The following is a 21,388-nucleotide window of genomic DNA, read 5'->3' on the forward strand; positions in this document are numbered from 1 at the left end:
CTATGATACTACGATGAGAGGCTGAAAATGGGGCCCACACTCTCTGGAGTCTTGGAGAATGAGAGGTGACATCATTGAAACAGTGTACAAGATTCTGAAGAGGTTTCGACAGGGTAGACACTGAGGGATTGTTTCCCCTGGCTGGGGGACTTAGAACACAGGGCGGCGGGGAGGGGGGGCACAGTCTCAGGATAAGGGGGCGATCACTTAGGATCCGGGTGGGGAGAAGTTTTTTCACCCAGAGGGTGGAATTCTCTGCCACAGAGGGTTGGGATCCGCCATCATGCCCATTTTTAAGGTTGAGATGGACAGATTTTTGAATCAAGGGGAATGGGCAGGGAAATGGATTTGAGGCATACATCAGCGGAGCGATACAGTGACAGAGTGGTTAGCACTGCTGCCTCACAGCGCCAGGGACCCAGGTTCGATTCATGGTTTTGGTCACTGTGTGGAGTTTGCACGTTCTCCCCGTGTCTGCGTGGGTTTCCTCCGGGTGCTCCGGTTTCCACCCACAGTCCAAAGATGTGTGGGTTCGGTTGATTGGCCATGATAAATTAACCCTAGTCTTAGGGGAATTAGCAGGGTAAATATGAGGGGTTTTGGGGATAGGGCCTGGATGGGATTGTGGTCAGTGCAGACTCGATGGGACGAATGGCCTCCTTCTGCACTGTAGGGATTCGATGACTCAGCCATGCTTGTACACTGAATGGTGGAACAGGTTCAAAGGCCCGAATGGTCTGCTCCTATCTCTTATGTGACGCTCCAGTTAGTTGGGTGGACCAAACCTTATCTCTTCTGAAGAACAATCTTGTGTTTAAAGTTTAATTATAAGTATCACAAGTCGGCTAACATTAACACTGCAATGAAGTTACCGTGAAAATCCTTGAGTCGCCTGTTCGGGTACACTGAGGGAGAATTTAGCATGGCCAATGCACCCTAACCAGCACGTCTTTCGGACTGTGGGAGGAAACCGGAGCACCCGGAGGAAACCCACGCAGACACAGGGAGAACATGCAGACTCCGCACAGACAGTGACCCGAGCTGGGAACCGAACCCGGGTCCCTGGCGCTGTGAGGCAGCAGTGCTAAAGTTATATGTGAGAGGCTTTTCATAACTGCGTCTTTTATTGATCTGCAATGCTATTCAGTACGGCATTTGGAAATCAATGAGAATGTAATTTGAGTAGAGAAGAAATGTATTTGCTCTCAGTGTTATCCTCTTTGCACTATCTGGCATTCTTGTATCTTTATTCAGCTGTGAAAGTGGTGCGTCACGGGTTGCAACTTCCACATAATTGCTGTCATTCCAGCTCCACGATCAGCAAGCACAAGGCGGTGACTCAGACAACATCGACACGTTCTCCCCCCCTCAACCGCACTATTATGCTTCCTTTCGCACTCAAACCTGTCCAGTGAGCGTGTGTGACTTGCCATCCTGCTCCTCGAACCTGCTCACCTCCCCTTGTGTAACACCTCTGTGGGCTTTCCTTTCGCAGAGGCGCTTTAAGGAATGAACTGAACAGTTGGGATGCCGGAATCCTTTCCCCTCTGCTTCCCTGCATTTGTTGTGCCACTAATTCTAATCAGTTAGAATCATAGAAATCCTACAGTGCAGAAGGAGGCCATTCAGCCCATCGAGTCTGCACCGACAACAAGCCCACCCAGGCCCTATCTCCGCAACGTCACATATTTACCTCGCTAATCCCCCTAACCTATGCATCCCAGGACACTGAGGGAGAATTTAGCAAGGTCAATCCACCTAATCTGCACATCCTTGGACACTAAGGGGCAATTTAGCATGGCCAATCCACCTAACCCACCCATCTTTGAACACTAAAGGGCAATTTAGCATGGCCAATCCACCTAAACTGCACATCTTTGGACACGAAAGGGCAATTTAGCATGGCCAATCCATCTAATCTGCACCTCTTTGATCACTAAGGGGCAATTTACTACGGCCAATCCACCTAACCTGCATATATTTGGACACTAAGGGTCAATTTAGCACGGCCAATCCACCTAACCTGCACCTCTTTGGACAGTAAGGGGCAATCTAGCATGGCCGATTCACCTAACCTCCTGCACATCTTTGAGCTGTGGGAGGAAACCGGAGCACCCGGAGGAAACCCACATGGGGAGAATGTGCAAACTCCACCCAGTCAGATTTTATATTATTGAAGTATATTTTTGCAAAAAGGTGAATCCCTAACATATCATCGAGGTTCAATCTCTCTATTCCCGTTACTACGAATGAATATTTGAACCATACCTCCCTGGATTCCCTATAGCCTGCAGAGTAAACAATCTCAAACCCTTTAACCTTCGCTTCACAGTTTATCTCCTGAAGCTGGATGGATATCTGGCTGTCCAATGCTATTCATACTCCATGCTTCCTCCTGAGAATATCTTTCCCCACCTTCCTGATCATGTTACATGTTCTCGAAGAGTGAAGCCAAATGCTTTGTGACAGTGTCAGTGTGAAAACAGAATCATTCTCACTAATTGTCCCGATATTTTTACAGCTGATAGGCTGCATTAACATTTGCCACTTTGGCGAGGGGCCAGAATATTTCCTGTGTTTAATTAACTTCGGAGTACTACATTATCCTCACATCCTGAAGCACAAGAGCACACTTTTCTATCACCTCACATTTACAGTGATACAGGGACAGAACATTGACTCATTGGGTGGAACAGCTTGAATTTAGTTTGTGCTTTTTTTTTATATCTCTATCAGCGAAATAATACGTTTTGACTAAAATCATAGACTCTTTAGAGGGCAGAAGGAGGCCACTCAGCCCATCGAGTCTGCACCGACCACAATCACAGCCAGGCCCTATTTCCGTAACACCACATATTTACCCTGTTAATCCCCCTGACACGAAGGGGCAATTTAACATGACCAATCAGCCTAATCCGCACATCTTTGGACTGTGGGAGGAAACCGGAGCACCTGGAGGAAACCCACGCAGACACGGGGAGAATGTGCAAACTCCGCACAGACAGTGACCCAAGCCGGGAATTGAACCCGGGTCCCTGGCGCTGTGAGGCAGCAGCGCTAACCACTGTGCCACCGTGCCGCCCCTAAAATCTTTGTGCTTATGCCCCCCATGACTTTTGGCAGGGCTGTTAGCACGGTGGCACAGTGGTTAGCACTGTTGCCTCACAGCGCCAGGGGCCCAGGTTCAATTCCAGCCTCGGGTGATTGTCTGTGTGTAATTTGCATTTTCTCCCCATGTCTGCATGGGTTTCCTCCGTGTGCTCTGATTTTCTCCCACGCTCCAAAGATGTGCAGGTTAGGTGGATTGGCCATGCTAAATTGCCCCTTAGTGTCCAAAGATGTGCAGGTTAGCTGGATTGGCCATGCTAAATTGCCCCTTAGTGTCCAAAGATGTGTAGGTTAGGTGGATTGGCCAAGCTAAATTTCCTTTTAGAGCCCAAAGATGTGCAGGTTAGGTGGATTGGCCATGCTAAATTGCCCCTTTGTGTCCAAAGATGTGCAGGTTAGGCGGATTGGCCATGCTAAATTGCCCCTTAGTGTCCAAAGATGTGTAGGTTAGGTGGATTGGCCATGCTAAATTTCCTTTTAGAGCCCAAAGATGTGCAGGTTAGGTGGATTGGCCATGCTAAATTGCTCCTTTGTGTCCAAAGATGTGCAGGTTAGGCGGATTGGCCATGCTAAATTGCCCCTTAGTGTCCAAAAATGTGCAGGTTAGGCGGATTGGCCATGCTAAATTGCCTTTTAGTGTCCAAAGATGTGCTGGTTAGGTGGATTGGCCATGCTAAATTGCCCCTTAGTGTCCAAAGATGTGCAGGTTAGGCGGATTTGCCATGCTAAATTGTCCCTTAGTGTCCAAAGATGTGCAGGTTAGGCGGATTGGCCATGCTAAATTGTCCCTTAGTGTCCAAAGATGTGCAGGTTAGGTGGATTGGCCATGCTAAATTGCCCCTTAGTGTCCAAAGATGTGCAGGTTAGGCGGATTGGCCATGCTAAATTGTCCCTTAGTGTCCAAAGATGTGCAGGTTAGGCGGATTGGCCATGCTAAATTGCCTTTTAGTATCCAAAAGTGTCCAGGTTAGGTGGATTGGTAGGGTAAGTATTGGCGTTACAGGGATAGGGCCTGGGTAGGATTCTTGTCGGTGCAGGTTCGATGGGCCTCCTTCTGCACTGTAGATTCTATGATTTCCCCGTCTAAAGGGAATAATTTAAAAATTCCCATTGGGTGCCACCTTACCTTCTCATCATGGCCACAATTACAATTTGATTGTAAGAAGCTCAGGTGTATAACTGAAAGGAGTATAGACAGACACTTACTTCCGACTATTCGAGATGTGCTTTTTAGACTAATGTTCTACTTGTCTTAAGCTGCAACACTCAGTCTGTTGATGAGTTAATGAGCCAGAATTTGCTGCCGTGTTAATTGTACGGCCAATAGCGCCCATCATTATTTATCGGTAACTGGTTCAGCCAAAGGGCAGGCAAGCACAGTTAAAGAGGAATATCCATTTTGAATTGATTTGATTTGATTTATTATTGTCACATGTATTAACATACAGTGAAAAGTATTGTTTCTTGCGTGCTATACAGACAAAACATACCGTTCATAGAGAAGGAAACAAGAGAATGCAGAATGCAATGTTACAGTCATAGCTAGGGTGTAGAGAAAGATCAACTTAATGCAAGCTAAGTCCATTCAAAAGTCTGATGGCAGCAGGGAAGAAGCTGTTCTTGAGTCGGTAGGTAGGTGACCTCAGAATTTTGTATCTTTTTCCCGATGGAAGAAGGTGGAAGAGAGAATGTCCGGGGTGCGTGGGGTCTCTAATTATGCTGGCTGCTTTGCCGAGGCAGGGGGAAGTGTAGACAGAGTCAACGGATGGGAGGCTGGTTTGCGTGATGGATTGGGCTACATTCACAACCTTTTGTAGTTCCTTGCGGTCTTGGGCAGAGCAGGAGCCATACCAAGCTGTGATACAAGCAGAAAGAATGGATTCTATGGTGGATCTGTAAAAGTTGGTGAAAGTCGTAGCTGACATGCCAAATTTCCTTAGTCTTCTGAGAAAGTAGAGATGTTGGTGGGCTTTCTTAACTATAGCGTCAGCATGGGGGGACCAGGACAGGTTGTTGATGATCTGGACACCCAAAAACCTGAAGCTCTCGACCCTTTCTACTTCGTCAAGAAGTTGCTCTCCGGATTCCAGCCGTCTCTCCCTCGCTGCATGACAATGGCATCTTGCCTTTCATCTCCCATTTTGGATCTTGCAGTGCTTGTCAATTCATTGCCCATTATTGAACCTGCCACAGTAACTCAAGTTGTGTCATTACTGGGAAGCGATGGCCTAGTGGTATTATCGCGAGACTCTTAATCCCGAAACTCAGCTAATGCGGTGGGGACCCAGGTTCGAATCCAATTTGAAATCAATAAAAAGTTTATCTGGAATTAAGAATCTACCGATGACCATGAAACCCTTGCCGATTGTCGGAAAAAACCCATCTGGTTCACTAATGTCCTTGAGGGAAGGAAATCTGCTGTCCTTACCTGGTCTGGCCTACATGTGACTCCAGAGTCCCAGCAATGTGGTTGACTCTCAACTACCCGACGGGGCGGCAGGGTGACACAGGGACCCGGGTTCAATTCCGGCCTCGGGTCATTGTCTGTGTGGAGTTCACACATGAGAATACATACAGTGCAGAAGGAGGCCATTCGGCCCATCGAGTCTGCACCGACAACAATCCCACCCAGACCCTATCCTTGCAACCCCACATAATCCCCCTGACACTAAGGAGAAATCCCAACCAGACCTGTTCCCCATAATCCCAAATATTTACCCCTAAGCCCCCTAACCTACACATCTTAGGACGCTAAGGGACAATTTAGCATGGCCAATCCACCGAATCTGCACATCTTTGGACACTAACGGGCAATTTAGCATGGCCAATCCACCTAACCTACACATCTTTGAAGTGTGGGAGGAAGCCATGCTAAATTGACCCTTCGTGTCAGGTGGATTAGCAGGATGAATCCATGGGGTTATGGGGATAGGGCCTGGGTGGGATTGTGGTCGGTGCAGAATCGATGGGCTGAATTGCGTCCTTCTGCACAGTAGGGATTCTATGATTCTATGTGCTCCAGGGACAACTAGGGATGGGCAATAAATGCTGGCCAGCCAGTGACGGCCATGTCCCATGAATGAATAAAATAAAATGCGTAACTCTCTGTTTAATGACATGATACCTGCTAATTACTTTCAATCAACCTCTCTGGCACTGACAAATATCTCTGACAACTCAATCCTTCAAACTTTAAATTCCTTTAGGGTGATTGAAAAGGTATCAAATTTAAAGAAAAATCCTACTTCTTTGTCTCTCTCTCGCTCTCTTGTTCCAATACTTCTTTCCCTCTCTTTCTCTGACTAAAGTTGTCACTTCCTTCATCCCCTTTAAATCTCTCTCCTTCCCAGTTTTTTTCCACAGTCTTTCGGTATATTCTTTTAATAATTCGTGGGACATGGGCATCGCTGGCTGGGCCAGCATTTATTGCCCATCCCTAGTTGCCCTTGTTCAGAGGGAGGTTGAGAGTCAACCACATTGCTGTGGCTCTGGAGTCACATGTAGGCCAGACCAGGTAAGGGTGGCAGATTTCCTTCCTTAAAGGGACATTAGTGAACCAGATGGGTTTTTCTGACAACGGTTTTATGGTCATCAGTCGATTCTTAATTCCAGATTTTTTTTATTGAATTCAAATTCCACCATCTGCTGTGGCGGGATTCAAACCCGGGTCCCCAGAACATTAGCTGAGATTCTGGATTAATAGTCTAGCGATAATACCACAGTCCAAAGATGTGCAGGTTAGGTGGATTGGCCCTGTTACATTGCCCCTTAGTGTTCCAAAATGTGTAGGTTAGGTGGATTGGCCATGCTAAATTGCCCCTGAGTGTCCAAAGATATGCAGGTTAGGTGGATTGGCCATGCTAAATTGCCCCTTAGTGTCCCAAGATGTGCAGGTTCGATGGATTGGCCATGGTAAATTGCCCCTGAGTGTCCAAAGTTAGTCATGATGTGGAGATGCCGGCATTGGACTGGGGTGAACACAGTAAGAGTTTTAACAACACCGGGTTAAAGTCCAACAGGTTTATTTGGTAGCAAATACCATTCGCTTTCGGAGCGCTGCTCCTTCGTCAGATGGAGTGGCAGATTTCCACTCCATCTGATGAAGGAGCAGCGCTCTGAAAGCTAATGGCATTTGCTACCAAATAAACCTGTTGGACTTTAACCTTGTGTTGTTAAAACTCTTACTGTGTCCAAAGTTGTGCAGGGTAGGTGGATTGGCCATGTTAAGTTGCCCCTGAGTGTCCAAATGTGTGTAGGTTAGATGGCTTGGCCATGTTAAATTGCCCCTTAGAGTCCAAAGATGTGTAGGTTCGATGGATTGGCCATGACAAATGTGTGTGGTTACGGGGTTAGGGCAAGGGAGAGAGCCTAGGTTCAATGTTCACTGTCAGAGAGTCAGTGCAAACTTTATGGACTGAATGGCCTCGTCTACACTGTAAGGATTCTATGAAGTGTTAATGGGGTTTTACAAATGGTTGTTTCAACTTGGTTCCGCTTGCGAAATCATATGAAACATATCACTCACTGCAAAAGTGCAAGGAAAAATATTTTACAATTGGGTTCACGGAAATAAGTCGGTGAGGAAAAGGATAATTTAATCGCTATTTTGTAAGGAAGGAGGAAATTGTGTTTTGAAATCAATTAGGATTCCTGTCTTGTTGCAGAAGTGTACGCCCTGCAGTATTTGCACAATGGGGCACAGTAGATCATGACACTGTTTATCCTGCACCACTGCCTTTCTCTTTAAAGTCGAGAAAAGCTCTCAGTTTGTCAGGAAAAATCACTGGTGCACGGATGATCCATGACCAAACAAGGCGCTGACGAGGAATCAATAAAAGGCATCAGAATATTGGAACTCATGCAGAATCTCACAACAAAAATACGTTTCCAAAGGAGGGCTGAAGGGTTCCACAACCATAGTTTTATTGTATCATTAAATGCCTTTTATAACTCCGCGCTGTACAATAATCCAGACTTGTTGCAGTACTACTTGTAGAATTATCGTAGAATCCCTACAATACAGAAAGAATCGAGTCTGCAGTGACAACAATCCCACCCAGGCCCTATCTCCATAACCCCACACATTTACCTCGCTAATCCCACTGGTACTAAGGAGCAATTTAGCATGGCCAATTAACCTAACCCACACATCTTGGGACACTAAGGGGCAATTTACCATGGCCAATCCACCTAACTTGTACGCCTTTGGACATTAAGGGTCAATTTAACATGCCCAATCCACCTAACCTGCACATCTTTGGACACTAAGGGGCAATTTAGCATGGCCAGTCCACCTAACCTGCACATCTTTGGACACTAAGTGACAATTTAGCATGGCCAATCCACCAAACCTGCACATCTTTGGACACTAAGTGACAATTTAGCATGGTCAACCATCTAACCCGCACATCTTTGGACACTAAGGGACAATTTAGCATGGCCAATCCTCCTAACCTGTACATCTTTGGACACTAAGGGGCAACTTACCATGGCTAATCCACCTAACCCTCACATGTTGGGACACAAAGGTGGAATTTAGCATGGCCAATTAACCTAACTTGCACATCTTTGGACTGTGGGAGGTAATGGGAGGAAACCCACCCAGACATGGGGAGAAGGTGCAAACTCCACACAGACAGTGACCCAAGGCTGGATTTGAACCTGGGTCCCTGGCGCTGAGAGGCAGCAGTGCTAACCACTGTGCCACCGTGCCGCGGACTGCTTCTAACTATAATGGAAGTAAGACTCACTGATGGGAATTTTAACTCTATCCCCAGGCCAATATTGGGTGGCCAACACTTGTTGGCTTGGTGTCATCCGATGACCTCCCACTGCCAAATGCCCTGTCCCCATTCTCGTGCCATTGGCCAACATCATCTGTCTACACCAGAAAGCGAGCAGAATCTTCAGTGCCTGGCTGACTGGGGTAGCACAGTGGCACAATGGTTAGCATTGCTGCCTCACAGTGCCAGGGACTCGGGTTTGATTCCGGCCTTGGGTGAGTGTGCGGAGTTTACACGTTTTCCCTGTGTTTGATTTGATTTGATTTATTATTGTAACATGTATGGGTATACAGTGAAAAGTATTGTTTCTTGCGCGCTATACAGACAAAGCATACCGCTCATAGAGAAGGAAAGGAGAGGGTGCAGAGTGTAGTGTTACAGTCATAGCTAGGGTGTAGAGAAAGATCAATTTAATGCGAGGTAGGTCCATTCAAAAGTCTGATGGCAACAGGGAAGAAAGTGTTCTTGAGTTGGTTGGAATGTGGTCTCAGTTTGGAATCTGCGTGGGTTTCCTCCCACAGTACAAAGATATGCAGGTTAGGTGAACTGGCCATGCTAAATTGCCCCTTAGTGTCCAAAGATGTGCAGGTTAGGTAGATTGGTCATGCTAAATTGCCCCTTAGTGACCAAAGAGGTGCAGGTTAGGTGAATTGGCCATGCTAAATTGCCCCTTAGTGTCCAAAGATGTGCAGATTAGGTGGATTGGCCATGCTAAATTGCCCCTTAGTGTCCAAATATGTGCAGGTTAGGTAGATTGGTCGTGGTAAATTGCCCCTTAGTGACCAAAGAGGTGCAGGTTAGGTGGATTGGCCATGCTAAATTGCCCCTTAGTGTCCAAAGATGTGCAGGTTAGGTAGATTGGTCATGGTAAATTTCCCCTTAGTGACCAAAGAGGTGCAGGTTAGGTGAATTGGCCATGCTAAATTGCCCCTTAGTGTCCAAAGATGTGCAGATTAGGTGGATTGGCCATGCTAAATTGCCCCTTAGTGTCCAAATATGTGCAGGTTAGGTAGATTGGTCGTGGTAAATTGCCCCTTAGTGACCAAAGAGGTGCAGGTTAGGTGGATTGGCCATGCTAAATTGCCCCTTAGTGTCCAAAGATGTGCAGATTAGGTGGATTGCCCATGCTAAATTGCCCCTTAGTGTCCAAATATGTGCAGGTTAGGTAGATTGGTCGTGGTAACACGCCCCTTAGTGACCAAAGAGGTGCAGGTTTGGGTAGGCTAAATTGCCCCTTAGTGTCCCTAGTATTAGGGAGAATAGCAGGGTAAATGCATGGAGTTACGAGGGGAGAGCGAGGTCCATGCCTGGGTAAAATGCTCTGTTGGCGAGTCGGTGTAGACTCGATGGGTAGAATGGCCTCTTTCTGCACTGTGGAGATTCTATGATAGTCACCCATCGAAAATTGAGGAGGAGAATTGCTCACTGATCCAGCAGTGGGAAGTGGTGCATTGAGAGCCTATTACTCATCCTGGCACTGACTGACTCAGCAGACCCAGAGACAATCAAGGAGATTTCTGTCAGCACTTAATACATTGCTGACTAACAGAGAAACTGCAGAGTAATCAAGTACTCTTGAGATGAGGGGGAAAAATAAACAGTGAGTGAATACGGGTGTGTCAGAATGTCACTTTCTTCTCTTGCGACTGCGGTAAACTTCCCTGCAAGATCTTCACTTACGACTGAAGGGGCAGGAGGAGACCATTCAGCCCCTCAAACTTGTTCCAGCATTCAATAAGATCAGGGCTGACCTGAACATTAATAAGGATAGTTTTGTTATGTAGCATTTAACCAGGGTCTGGAGTGTGTGACTTCTTTGCCATTCACATTCAATATCACTGATTGTGCTCTGAGAAAGTGAAACGGTGGCACAGTGGTTAGCACTGCTGCCTCACGGCGCCAGGGACTCAGGTTCGATTCACTGTCTGTGCGGAGTTTGCACGTTCTCCCCATGTCTGCGTGGGCTTCCTCCGGGTGCTCCGGCTTCCTCCCACAGTCCGAAAGATATGCCGGTTAGGTGCATTGGCCGTGCTAAATTCTCCCTCAGTGTACCCGAACAGGCGCCGGAGTGTGGCCACTAGAGGATTTTCACAGTAACTTCATTGCAGTGTTAATATAAGCTAACTTGTGACGCTATTAATCAAACCTAAACTCAGGAAGCTAAAGGAAAGTCTTTCAACTGCAGAAGGCTATTAGCACAATCAGGGTTGTTCACCAAGTGCTGCCCAGTTGTGGAATCACATGTAACAGTAGATGTTTCATTTTGGGGTTTGCATGCGGGGGCTGGTTTAGCACAGTCTGTATACCTGGCCTATCACGGACATCTGAAGGAATATACTGTTTGCTTCAATCATCCAATTATTGCGATGTATCGCCTGCAGATCAGGCGTCATAGCGGCACGAAAATATCTACATTCACAATCAAATAAACTGATCAGTCAACTTTGTAACATTATATAGAATCCCTACAGTGCAGAAGTAGGCCATTCGGCCCATCGAGTCTGCACCGACCACAATCCCACCCAGACCCTATCCCTGCAACCCCACGTTTTGACCCTGCTATACCCCCAACACTAAGGGGCAATTTTCCATAGCCAATCAACCTAACCCACACATCTTTGGAGTGTGGGAGGAAACCGGAGCAAACCCACACAGACATGGGGAGAGCGTGCAAACTCCACAGAGACAGTGACCCGAGGCCGGAATTGAACCTGGATCCCTGGCGCTGTGAGGCAGCAGCGCTAACCACTGTGTCACCGTGCCGCCCTCGACTGGCTTTGGGAGAAAAAGCCCTCTTCCCAGCCAACATTTTAAATTGTGAGCTCTGTTTTTGATTTGTAGTAAGGAGTCTAGCAACACCAGATTAAAGTCCAACAGGTTTATTTGGTAGCAAATGCCACTAGCTTTCGGAGCGCTGCTCCTTCGTCAGATGGAGTGGAAGCTAGTGGCGCTTGCTACCAAATAAACCCGTTGGACTTTAATCTGGTGTTGTTAGACTCCTTACTGTGTTTACCCCAGTCCAACGCCGGCATCTCCACATCACATTTTGATTTGTAGACCAGGGGAAGACACGAAAATGACTTGCACACACTTGCTGGAAGCGATATACATTCAGACACATGGTTCCGATCTCTTCTAACAAAAGGAATATGTTCAACCTTGCACCTTACTTGAATTACAGTTTAAAAGTTTAAAGTTTATTTATTAATGTCACAAGTAGGCTTGCATTAACACTGCAATGAGGTTACTGTGAAAATCCCCTCATTGCCACACTCCGGCGCCTGTTCGGGTACACTGAGGGAGAATTTAGCACGGCCAATGCATCTAACCAACACGTCTTTCAGACTGTGGGAGGAAACCGGAGCACCCGGAGGAAACCCATGCAGACATGGGGAGAACGTGCAAACTGCACACAGACAACGACCCAATATCATAGAATCATAGAATCCCTACAGTGACGAAGGAGGCCATTCGACCATCGAGCCTGCACTGACCACAATCCAACACAGGCCCTATCCCCATAACCCCATGTATTTACTCTGCTAATCCCCCTGACACAGGGTCAATTTAGCATGGCTAATCCACCTAACCCGCACGGAAACCGGAGCACCCGGAGGAAACGCACTCAGACAGGGGGAGAATGGGCAAACTCCACACAGGCAGTGGCCCGAGGCCGGGAATCGAACCCGGGTCTCTGGCGCCGTGAGGCAGCAACGCTAACCACTGTGTCACCGTGCTTGGGGAGCCTATGTTAATGATCGGTAGGGTTTCTCCATGGCAAAGCCCCAGCCAATCGGAGGCCACTTGCCAACAAATCAGCAACCCTTTTTCTCCTGCAGTGTGAATGGTGAGTGTTTGAAATTTGGTATTGCTGCATTTGTCCTGATGAGTGCAAGGTGGAAAGTTTTGACAACACCTCTCTTTTCAGCGATATCGGCCTGTGCTCAAAAAGCAATGGTTGCGTATGTGAAGAAACATTTGATGCCCCTTATTTCCTCTTTTAATCCACTCTGGCTGTAGCGATGGATATCTGGCTAATGGAATGTGTTGTTCTCTATCCACCTCACGTTCTTTAATTTGCCTTGTCTCTGATATTGATGCCGACATGGGAAATGTGTTCAAAGGATGACATTTTGAGCGATTGTTTGATGAATGCTTGCTGAACGGAACTGCTTCACATCACTTCCCTCAGAGTTCCATAAATTTGTTTTTAGATATAAAGGTTACTCGTCCTGTTGGACTATGGAACCAATAGCAATGCCGAAACTGTTCACACTAATTGCTGGGGTTTTACTCAAATAAGAACCTCGAACTCTCAGCTCAAACCTAGTTTTGAATCGAACTAGCTGTGAGTCACAGAACAGAATCATAGAATCATAGATTCTCTGCAGTGCAGAAGGAGGTCATTCAGCCCATCAAGTCTGCACCAACAACAATTCCCACCCAATCCCCATAACTGCATGCATTTACCCGAATTAGTACCCCTAACACTACAGGGCAATATAGCGTGGCCAATCCACCTAACCTGCACAGCTTTGGACACTAAGTGCAATTTAGCATGGCCAATCCACCTAACTTGCACATCTTTGGACACTAAGTGCAATTTAGCATGGCCAATCCACCAAACCTGCACATATTGGGACACTAAGGGGCAATTTAGCATGGCCAATCCAGCTAACCTGCACATTTTTGGATGCTAAGGGCCAATTTAGCATGGCCAATCCACCTAACCTACACATCTTTGGACACTAAGTGGCAAGTTAGCATGGCCAATCCAACTAACCTACACATCTTCGGACACTAAAAGGCAATTTAGCATGGCCAATCCAGCTAATCTGCACATTTTTGGATACTAAGAGGCAACTTAGCATAGCCAATCCACCTAACCTGCACATCTTTGGACACTAAGGGACAATTCAGCATGGTCAGTCCACCTAACCTGCACATCTTTGGACACTAAGGGGCAATTTAGCATGGCCAATCCACCTAACCTGCACATCTTTGGACACTAAGGGACAATTTAGCATGGCCAGTCCACCTAACCTGCACATCTTTGGACTGTGGGAGGAAACTGGAGCACCCGGAGGAAACCCGCGCAGACTTGGGGGGAACACGCAGACTTTGCACAGGCAGTCATCCAAGGCCATGAGGCAACAGTGCTAACCACCATGCCACTGTGCAGTTTTATAATAACTATAATAACTATAATAACGAACATTTAAAAAATAATAATTGACTTTTACTGACATTTGAAGCAATGTCCAGATCAGAAATTCCAGTTTAAAGCCACTGTTTTTCTTCTGAGAGTTTGTACTTGAGCAGGGTTGGGATGGACAAAAGAAAAAGTTTCCCTCTCAGGTGCCCATGGAGGACTTTTCTGTCTGGCATTCCGTTAACAGTTGCGGTACGGGCGGCACAGTGGCATGGTGGTTAGTATTGCTGCCTCACCGTGCCAGGGACCCAGGTTTGATTCCGGCCTCGAGTGACTGTCTGTGTGGAGTTTGCACTTTCTCCCCGTGTCTGCGTGGGTTTCCTCCGGGTGCTCCGGTTTCCTCCCACAGTCCAAAGGTGTGCGGGTTAGGTGGATTGGCCGTGCTAAATTGCCCCTTGGTGTCCCAAGGTATATAGGTTAGTGGAGGAAATACGTGGGGTTACTGGATAAACCTGGGTAAGAGTTGATGGGCTGAATGGCCTTCTTCTGCAGTGAAGGGATTCTATGATTCTACCTGTATCAAATCTCCTGTGAACCTTCTCTTCCCCAAGGAATGTGAGGTAATGCATTTTGGAAGGTCTAATACAGATAGGAAATATACAGTAAATGGCAGAACCCTTAGAAGTATTGATAGGCAAAGGGATCTGAGTGTACAGGTACACAGGTCACTGAAAGTGGCAACGCAGGTGGAGAAGGTAGTCAAGAAGGCATATGGCATGCTTGCCTTCATTGGCTGGGGCATTGAGTTTAAAAATTGGCAAGTCATGTTACAGCTTTATAGGACCTTAGTTAGGCCGCACTTGGAATATAGTGTTCAATTCTGGTCGCCACACTACCAGAAGGATATGGAGACTGATGCGCGATTAAATCACTCGGGAGGCTAGATCGTACCCGGGAAATAAAGGCTTTTATTAGTAACAAGAATGGAGCATACTGCTTAACAATACAATCCCAGACTAAAGGGTCACCAGGCAGTGCAGTGACCTTTATACTCCTCCAAATAGGCGGAGCCAACTGGAATGTGGATGCGGTGTTTTTGGATTTCCAAAAGGCGTTTGATAAGGTGCCCCATAAAAGGCTGCTGAAGAAGATTAGGGCACACGGAGTTGGGGGTAGTGTGTTAAAGTGGATTGGAGACTGGCTATCCGACAGGAAGCAAAGAGTCGGAATAAATGGGTGTTTTTCCGGTTGGAGGAAGGTAACTAGTGGCGTGCCGCAGGGATCGGTACTCGGGCTGCAACTATTTACCATTTATATAGATGATCTGGAGGAGGGGACGGAGTGTAGGGTAACGAAGTTTGCAGACGACACAAAGATAAGTGGAAAAGTGAATCGTGTGGAGGACGGAGAAGATCTGCAGAGAGATTTGGACAGGCTGAGTGAGTGGGCGAGGATATGGCAAATGGAGTATAACGTTGAGAAATGCGAGGTTATACACTTTGGAGGAAATAATAACAAATGGGATTACTATCTCAATGGAAACAAATTAAAACATGCTACCGTGCAAAGGGACCTGGGGGTCCTTGTGCATGAGACGCAAAAGCCCAGTCTGCAGGTACAACAGGTGATCAAGAAGGCAAATGGGATGTTGGCCTATATTGCGAGGGGGATAGAATATAAAAGCAGGGATGTCTTGATGCACCTGTACAGGGCATTGGTGAGGCCGCAGCTGGAATACTGTGTGCAGTATTGGTCCCCTTATATGAGGAAGGATATATTGGCATTGGAGGGAGTGCAGAGAAGGTTCACCAGGTTGATACCGGAGATGAGGGGTTTGGATTATGAGGAGAGGCTGAGGAGATTGGGTTTGTACTCATTGGAGTTTAGAAGGATGAGGGGGGATCTTATGGAGACTTACAAGATAATGCGGGGGCTGGATAGGGTGGAGGCGGAGAGATTCTTTCCACTTAGTAAGGAAGTTAAAACTAGAGGACACAGCCTCAAAATAAAGGGGGGTCGGTTTAAGACAGAGTTGAGGAGGAACTTCTTCTCCCAGAGGGTGGTGAATCTCTGGAATTCTCTGCCCACTGAGGTGGTGGAGGCTACCTCGCTGAATATGTTTAAAGCGCGGATGGATGGATTCCTGATCGGTAAGGGAATTAAGGGTTATGGGGATCAGGCGGGTAAGTGGTACTGATCCACGTCAGATCAGCCATGATCTTATTGAATGGCGGGGCAGGCTCGAGGGGCTAGATGGCCTACTCCTGCTCCTATTTCTTATGTTCTTATGTTCTTATGTACCACAGAACAATATCAACAGGTAGAACACCCCAGCCCTAACCCCAACAGTGACAACAGTAACATATGTACAAGTACCCATAGTGCTGACCATCTATGGTTCAGTACCCATAGTGGTAACCATCTATGGTTCACCACATTCACCCCTCCTTTAAAACAAAGGCCGGCGGGGCAAAATAAACAGAACGAACTGTCCATATATTCACAAGTTCAGTCGTATTGGAGGACCGCACCGTCTCTGCGACCTCCTCAACACTGGCGGTAGCGCCGGTTCTGGTGACCGTGATGATCCTCTCTCCAAGGCGGTGTCCAGTGACTCCTCCAGTTCCTCACGGACGGGTGGACCTCGAGGTGGCGACAATCTCCTGGACTCAGGCAAGCTGTACACGGGAGTAAGAGGATTAAGTGGTGGTCCCGATACTGCCCGCGCCGTGTCAGGAGGGGAGATAAAGGTCAAGGGGTCCCTAACCAGGGGTGTGGGAGTGACAGGGGTTTCCAAGTCCCCTGCAGGCGCCAGATCTCGAATAGAGACCGTGTCCTCTCGCCCGTCAGGATATGCCACATAGGCATATTGAGGGTTGGCGTAGAGGAGATGGACCTGTTCAACCAAAGGGTCGGACTTGCGGGTCCTAACATGCCGCCGCAGGAGGACAGGTCCTGAGTACGTCAACCAAGATGGCAATGAGGTCCCAGAGGAAGACTTCCTAGGGAAGGAAAACATCCGCTCATGTGGAGTAGCGTTGGTTGCCGTACACAGGAGGGACCGGATGGAATGGAGCACATCAGAAAGTACCTCTTGCCAACGGGAGACTGGAAGACCCTTAGACCTCAACGCCAGTAAGACAGCCTTTCAGACTGTAGCATTTTCTCTTTCAACCTGCCCGTTACACCTGGGGTTGTAACTCCTAGTTCTACTTGAGGCAATCCCTTTTGAGAGCAGGTATTGCCTCAAGTCGTCACTCATAAACGACGAGCCCCTATCACTGTGGATATAGCTGGGGTAACCGAACAGGGTGAAAAGATCCCGCAATGCTTTGATAACCGTGGCAGCGGTCATGTCTGAACAGGGAATGGCAAAAGGGAATCGTGAGTACTCGTCAATCACGTTGAGGAAGTACACGTTCCGATCTGTCGAAGGAAGGGGGCCCTTGAAGTCCACACTCAACCTTTCAAAAGGGCGAGTGGCCTTAATGAGGTGTGCCCTGTCAGGTCGATAGAAGTGCGGTTTGCATTCAGCACATACCTGGCAGCTTCGGGTTATTGACCTGACATCATCCACTGAGTAGGGTAGATTCCGGGCCTTTACGAAATGGAAGAGCCGAGTGATCCCCGGATGGCAGAGATCATTGTGGAGGGCCTGTAACCGATCCTCCTGCACACTTGCACATGTTCCACGCGACAGGGCGTCTGAGGGCTCATTGAACTTCCCCGGATGGTACATGATATCATAGTTGTAGGTGGAGAGTTCGATTCTCCACCTCAAGATTTTATCATTTTTGATCTTACCCCGTAATGTGTTGTTGAACATGAACGCCACGGACCGCTGGTCCGTGAGCAGGGTGAATCATTTTCCCGCCAAGTAAAGGCGCCAATGCCGGACGGCCTCCACAATGGCCTGAGCCTCTTTTTCCACCGCAGAGTGCCGAGTTTCAGGGCCTTGGAGGGTGCGAGAGAAAAAGGCGACGGGCCTGCCCGCCTGGTTAAGTGTGGTGGCCAGGGCGAAATCAGATGCATCACTCTCCACCTGAAAGGGATGGACTCATCGACAGCGTGCATCGTGGCTTTCGCGATGTCAGCTTTTATCCCTTCAAAGGCTAAGCGAGCCTCTGCTGCCAGGGGAAAAGAGGTAGACTTTACGAGCAGACGGGCTTTGTCCGCATAATTGGGAACCCAGTGTGCGTAGTATGAAAAGAAACCTAAGCATCTTCTCAGTGCTAGTGATGCTAGTGGGTAGGGGAAGTTCAAGGAGGGGACGCATACGGTCTGAATCAGGGCCAAGGACCCCGTTTTCCACCACGTATCCGAGAATTGCTAGGCGGCGCTTGCTAAATACACACTTCTCCCTGTTGTAGGTCAGATTCAGGCGAGACGCAGTGCGTAAAAATCTAAGGAGATTGGCATCATGGTCCTGCTGGTCATGGCCGCAGATAGTGACGTTGTCCAGGTACGGGAAGGTAGCCCGTAGCCCGTTTTGGTCCACCATTCGGTCCATTGCACGCTGGAAGACCGAAACCCCATTCGTGACGCCAAAGGGGACCCTTAAAAAGTGGTAAAGACGACCATCCGCCTCAAAGGCCGTATATTTTCGGTCCTCTGGGCGAATGGGGAGCTAGTGGTAAGCTGACTTCAAGTCAATGGTGGAGAACACCCGGTACTGCGCAATCTGGTTGACCATGTCAGATATGCGTGGGAGAGGGTACGCGTCCAGCTGCGTGTATCTATTAATGGTCTGACTATAGTCTATGACCATCCGGGATTTGTCTCCAGTTTTAACCACCACGACTTGCGCTCTCCATGGACTAGTGCTAGGTTGAATGATCCCCTCCCTGAGGAGCCGCTGAACTTCAGATCGAATAAAGATCCGATCCTCAGTGCTGTAACGCCTGCTCTTAGTTGCGATGGGCTTGCAGCCTGGCATGAGATTCTCGAATAAAGATGGTGGGGTGATTCTGAGTGTCGAGAGGCTACACGTGGAGCGCGCTGGGCAATTTGGAGGCTGCTGTTCTCCCACTGAAAGTGGAGGGAGTGGCCCATCATACTGCAGGGTCACACTCCTCAGGTGGACCAGAAAGTCTAGTCCCAGGAGTATCGGAACACAAAGGTGCGGTAACACGAGGAGCCTGAAGTTCTCATAAACTGTGCCCCGCACCGTTAGATTGACCACGCAGCTCCCAAGCACGGTAACAGATCGGGACCTCGACGCCATCGAAATTGTCTGTCTGACAGTCCGTACTCGGAGACCGCACCGTTTCACGGTGTCAGGGTGAATGAAACTCTCCGTGCTCCCGCTGTCAAACAAACAATGTATTAGGCGTCCATTTACCTCTATGCCCATCATGGACTTGTCGAGTCTGTGAGGCTTGGCCTGGTCCAGGATGATTGACGCCACCGTTGGGTCTTGAGTGCAACTGCAGGCTGCTGAGATGGTTGATGATGATTACCCCTGCTGGTCGTCTGCGGTCGGTGCCGACCAAAATGGCTGCACCCATGGATCGCACGTGGTCGGTGGTGCTAAAAGTGGCGGCCCCTGCAGGTCGCACGCGTCTTGCGTCTTCGTCGTCAGGAATGGCGGCGCTCTGGAATCGCACGTGGTGGAAGACCTCGAAGAAGCTGGAGACAAGGAGACAGGCTCTGGAGAATCACACGCCGCGCTGCTAAGCTTCGAGGGTGGTTTAGCCCTGCAGACTTTGGCATAATGCCCTTTCTCCCCACATGCGGAGCAAAATACCGTTCTGGCTGGACATCGCTGCCGAGGGTGTTTCGTCAATCCACAGAAATAGCACCGCGGGCCTCCTGGAGCCGCCGCCGTCGTCAGGTCCGAGGTTGAAAGCACAATCGCACAGTTTTTCGGAGCCGCTGGGTAGAGTTGAGTCGGTGGCTGTACTTGCCACGATATTCCCACGTGGTCGGTGGGGTTAGTTTCTAGACTTCTGGAGGCCGTTTCCATCGTGTCAGCCAATTCCACCATCTTAGCTAGGTCTAGGTTACCTTGCTCTAGCAGCCGCAGGCGAATATAAGATGAGCCGATTCCCGCCACGAACGCATCTCGGATCAAATCGTTAGTATACTGGGTTGCCGACACTGGCTTGCAGTTGCAGGCTCTGGCTAGCTGCTGAAGTTCGCGCATGTACTGTCCTGTCATTTCGCCGGGCTGCCGCCATCGAGTGGCTAGAAGGTGTCGAGCATGAATCTCGTTTGGCGGTTTGTTGTACAGTTTCTTAAGTAGTTCGATGGCCCCTTTGTAGTCTTAAGCATCGCGGATTGATGAGTATACAGTGTCACTTACCCTTGCGTGGAGGACCCGCAGTCTATCGGCGTCATTTTGAATGGCTGTTGAGGCATCGATATAGTCTTGAAAACACTTCAACCAATGGTCGAAAGTGTTCGACGCTCCAGCTGCACGTGGATCTAAGGTAAGCCGCTCGGGTTTCAACATTTGCTCCATGGTTTTTTTTTACCAAAATTGTTACTAATAAAATTGATGCGCGATTAAATCACTCGGAAGGCTAGATCGTACCCGGGAAATAAAGGCTTTTATTAGTAACAAGAATGGAGCATACTATATAACAATACAATCCCAGACTAAAGGGTCACCAGGCAGTGCAGTGACCTTTATACTCCTCCAGGTAGGCGGAGCCAACTGGAGTGTACCACAGAACAATATCAACAGGTAGAACAGCCCAACCCTAACCCCAACAGTGACAACAGTAACATATGTACAAGTACCCATAGTGCTAACCATCTATGGTTCAGTACCCACAGTGGTAACCATCTATGGTTCACCTCAGAGACTTTGGAGAGGGTACAGAAAAGATTTACCAGGATGTTGCCTGGTATAGAGGACATTAGCTATGGGGAGAGGTTGGAGGAACTTGGTTTGTTCTCACAGGAGCGACGGAGGTTGAGGGGAGACCTGATAGAAGTCTACAAGATTATGAGAGGCATGGACAGAGTGGATAGTCAGAAGCTTTTTCCCAGGGTGGAAGAGTCAATTACTAGGGGGCACAGGTTTAAGTGCAAGGGGCAAGGTTTAAAGGAGATGTACGAGGAAGATCTTTTATACAGAGAGTGGTGGGTGCCTGGAACTCATTGCTGGGGGAGGCAGTGGAAGCGGATACGATAGTGACTTTTAAGGGGCACCTTGACATGTACATGATTAGGATGGGAATAGAGGGATATGGTCCCCGCTAGCATAGGGGTTTTAGTTAAGTTGGGCAGCATGGTTCGTGCAGGCTTGGAGGGCCGAAGGGCCTGTTCCTGTGCTGTAATTTTCTTTGTTCTTTGTTCTTTGAAAACAGGCCCAATCTCTCCAATCTAAAGAAGTAAG

Source organism: Mustelus asterias, chromosome 29 (genome assembly GCF_964213995.1).
Source record: "Mustelus asterias chromosome 29, sMusAst1.hap1.1, whole genome shotgun sequence".
Classification (NCBI taxonomy): Eukaryota; Metazoa; Chordata; class Chondrichthyes; order Carcharhiniformes; family Triakidae; genus Mustelus; species Mustelus asterias.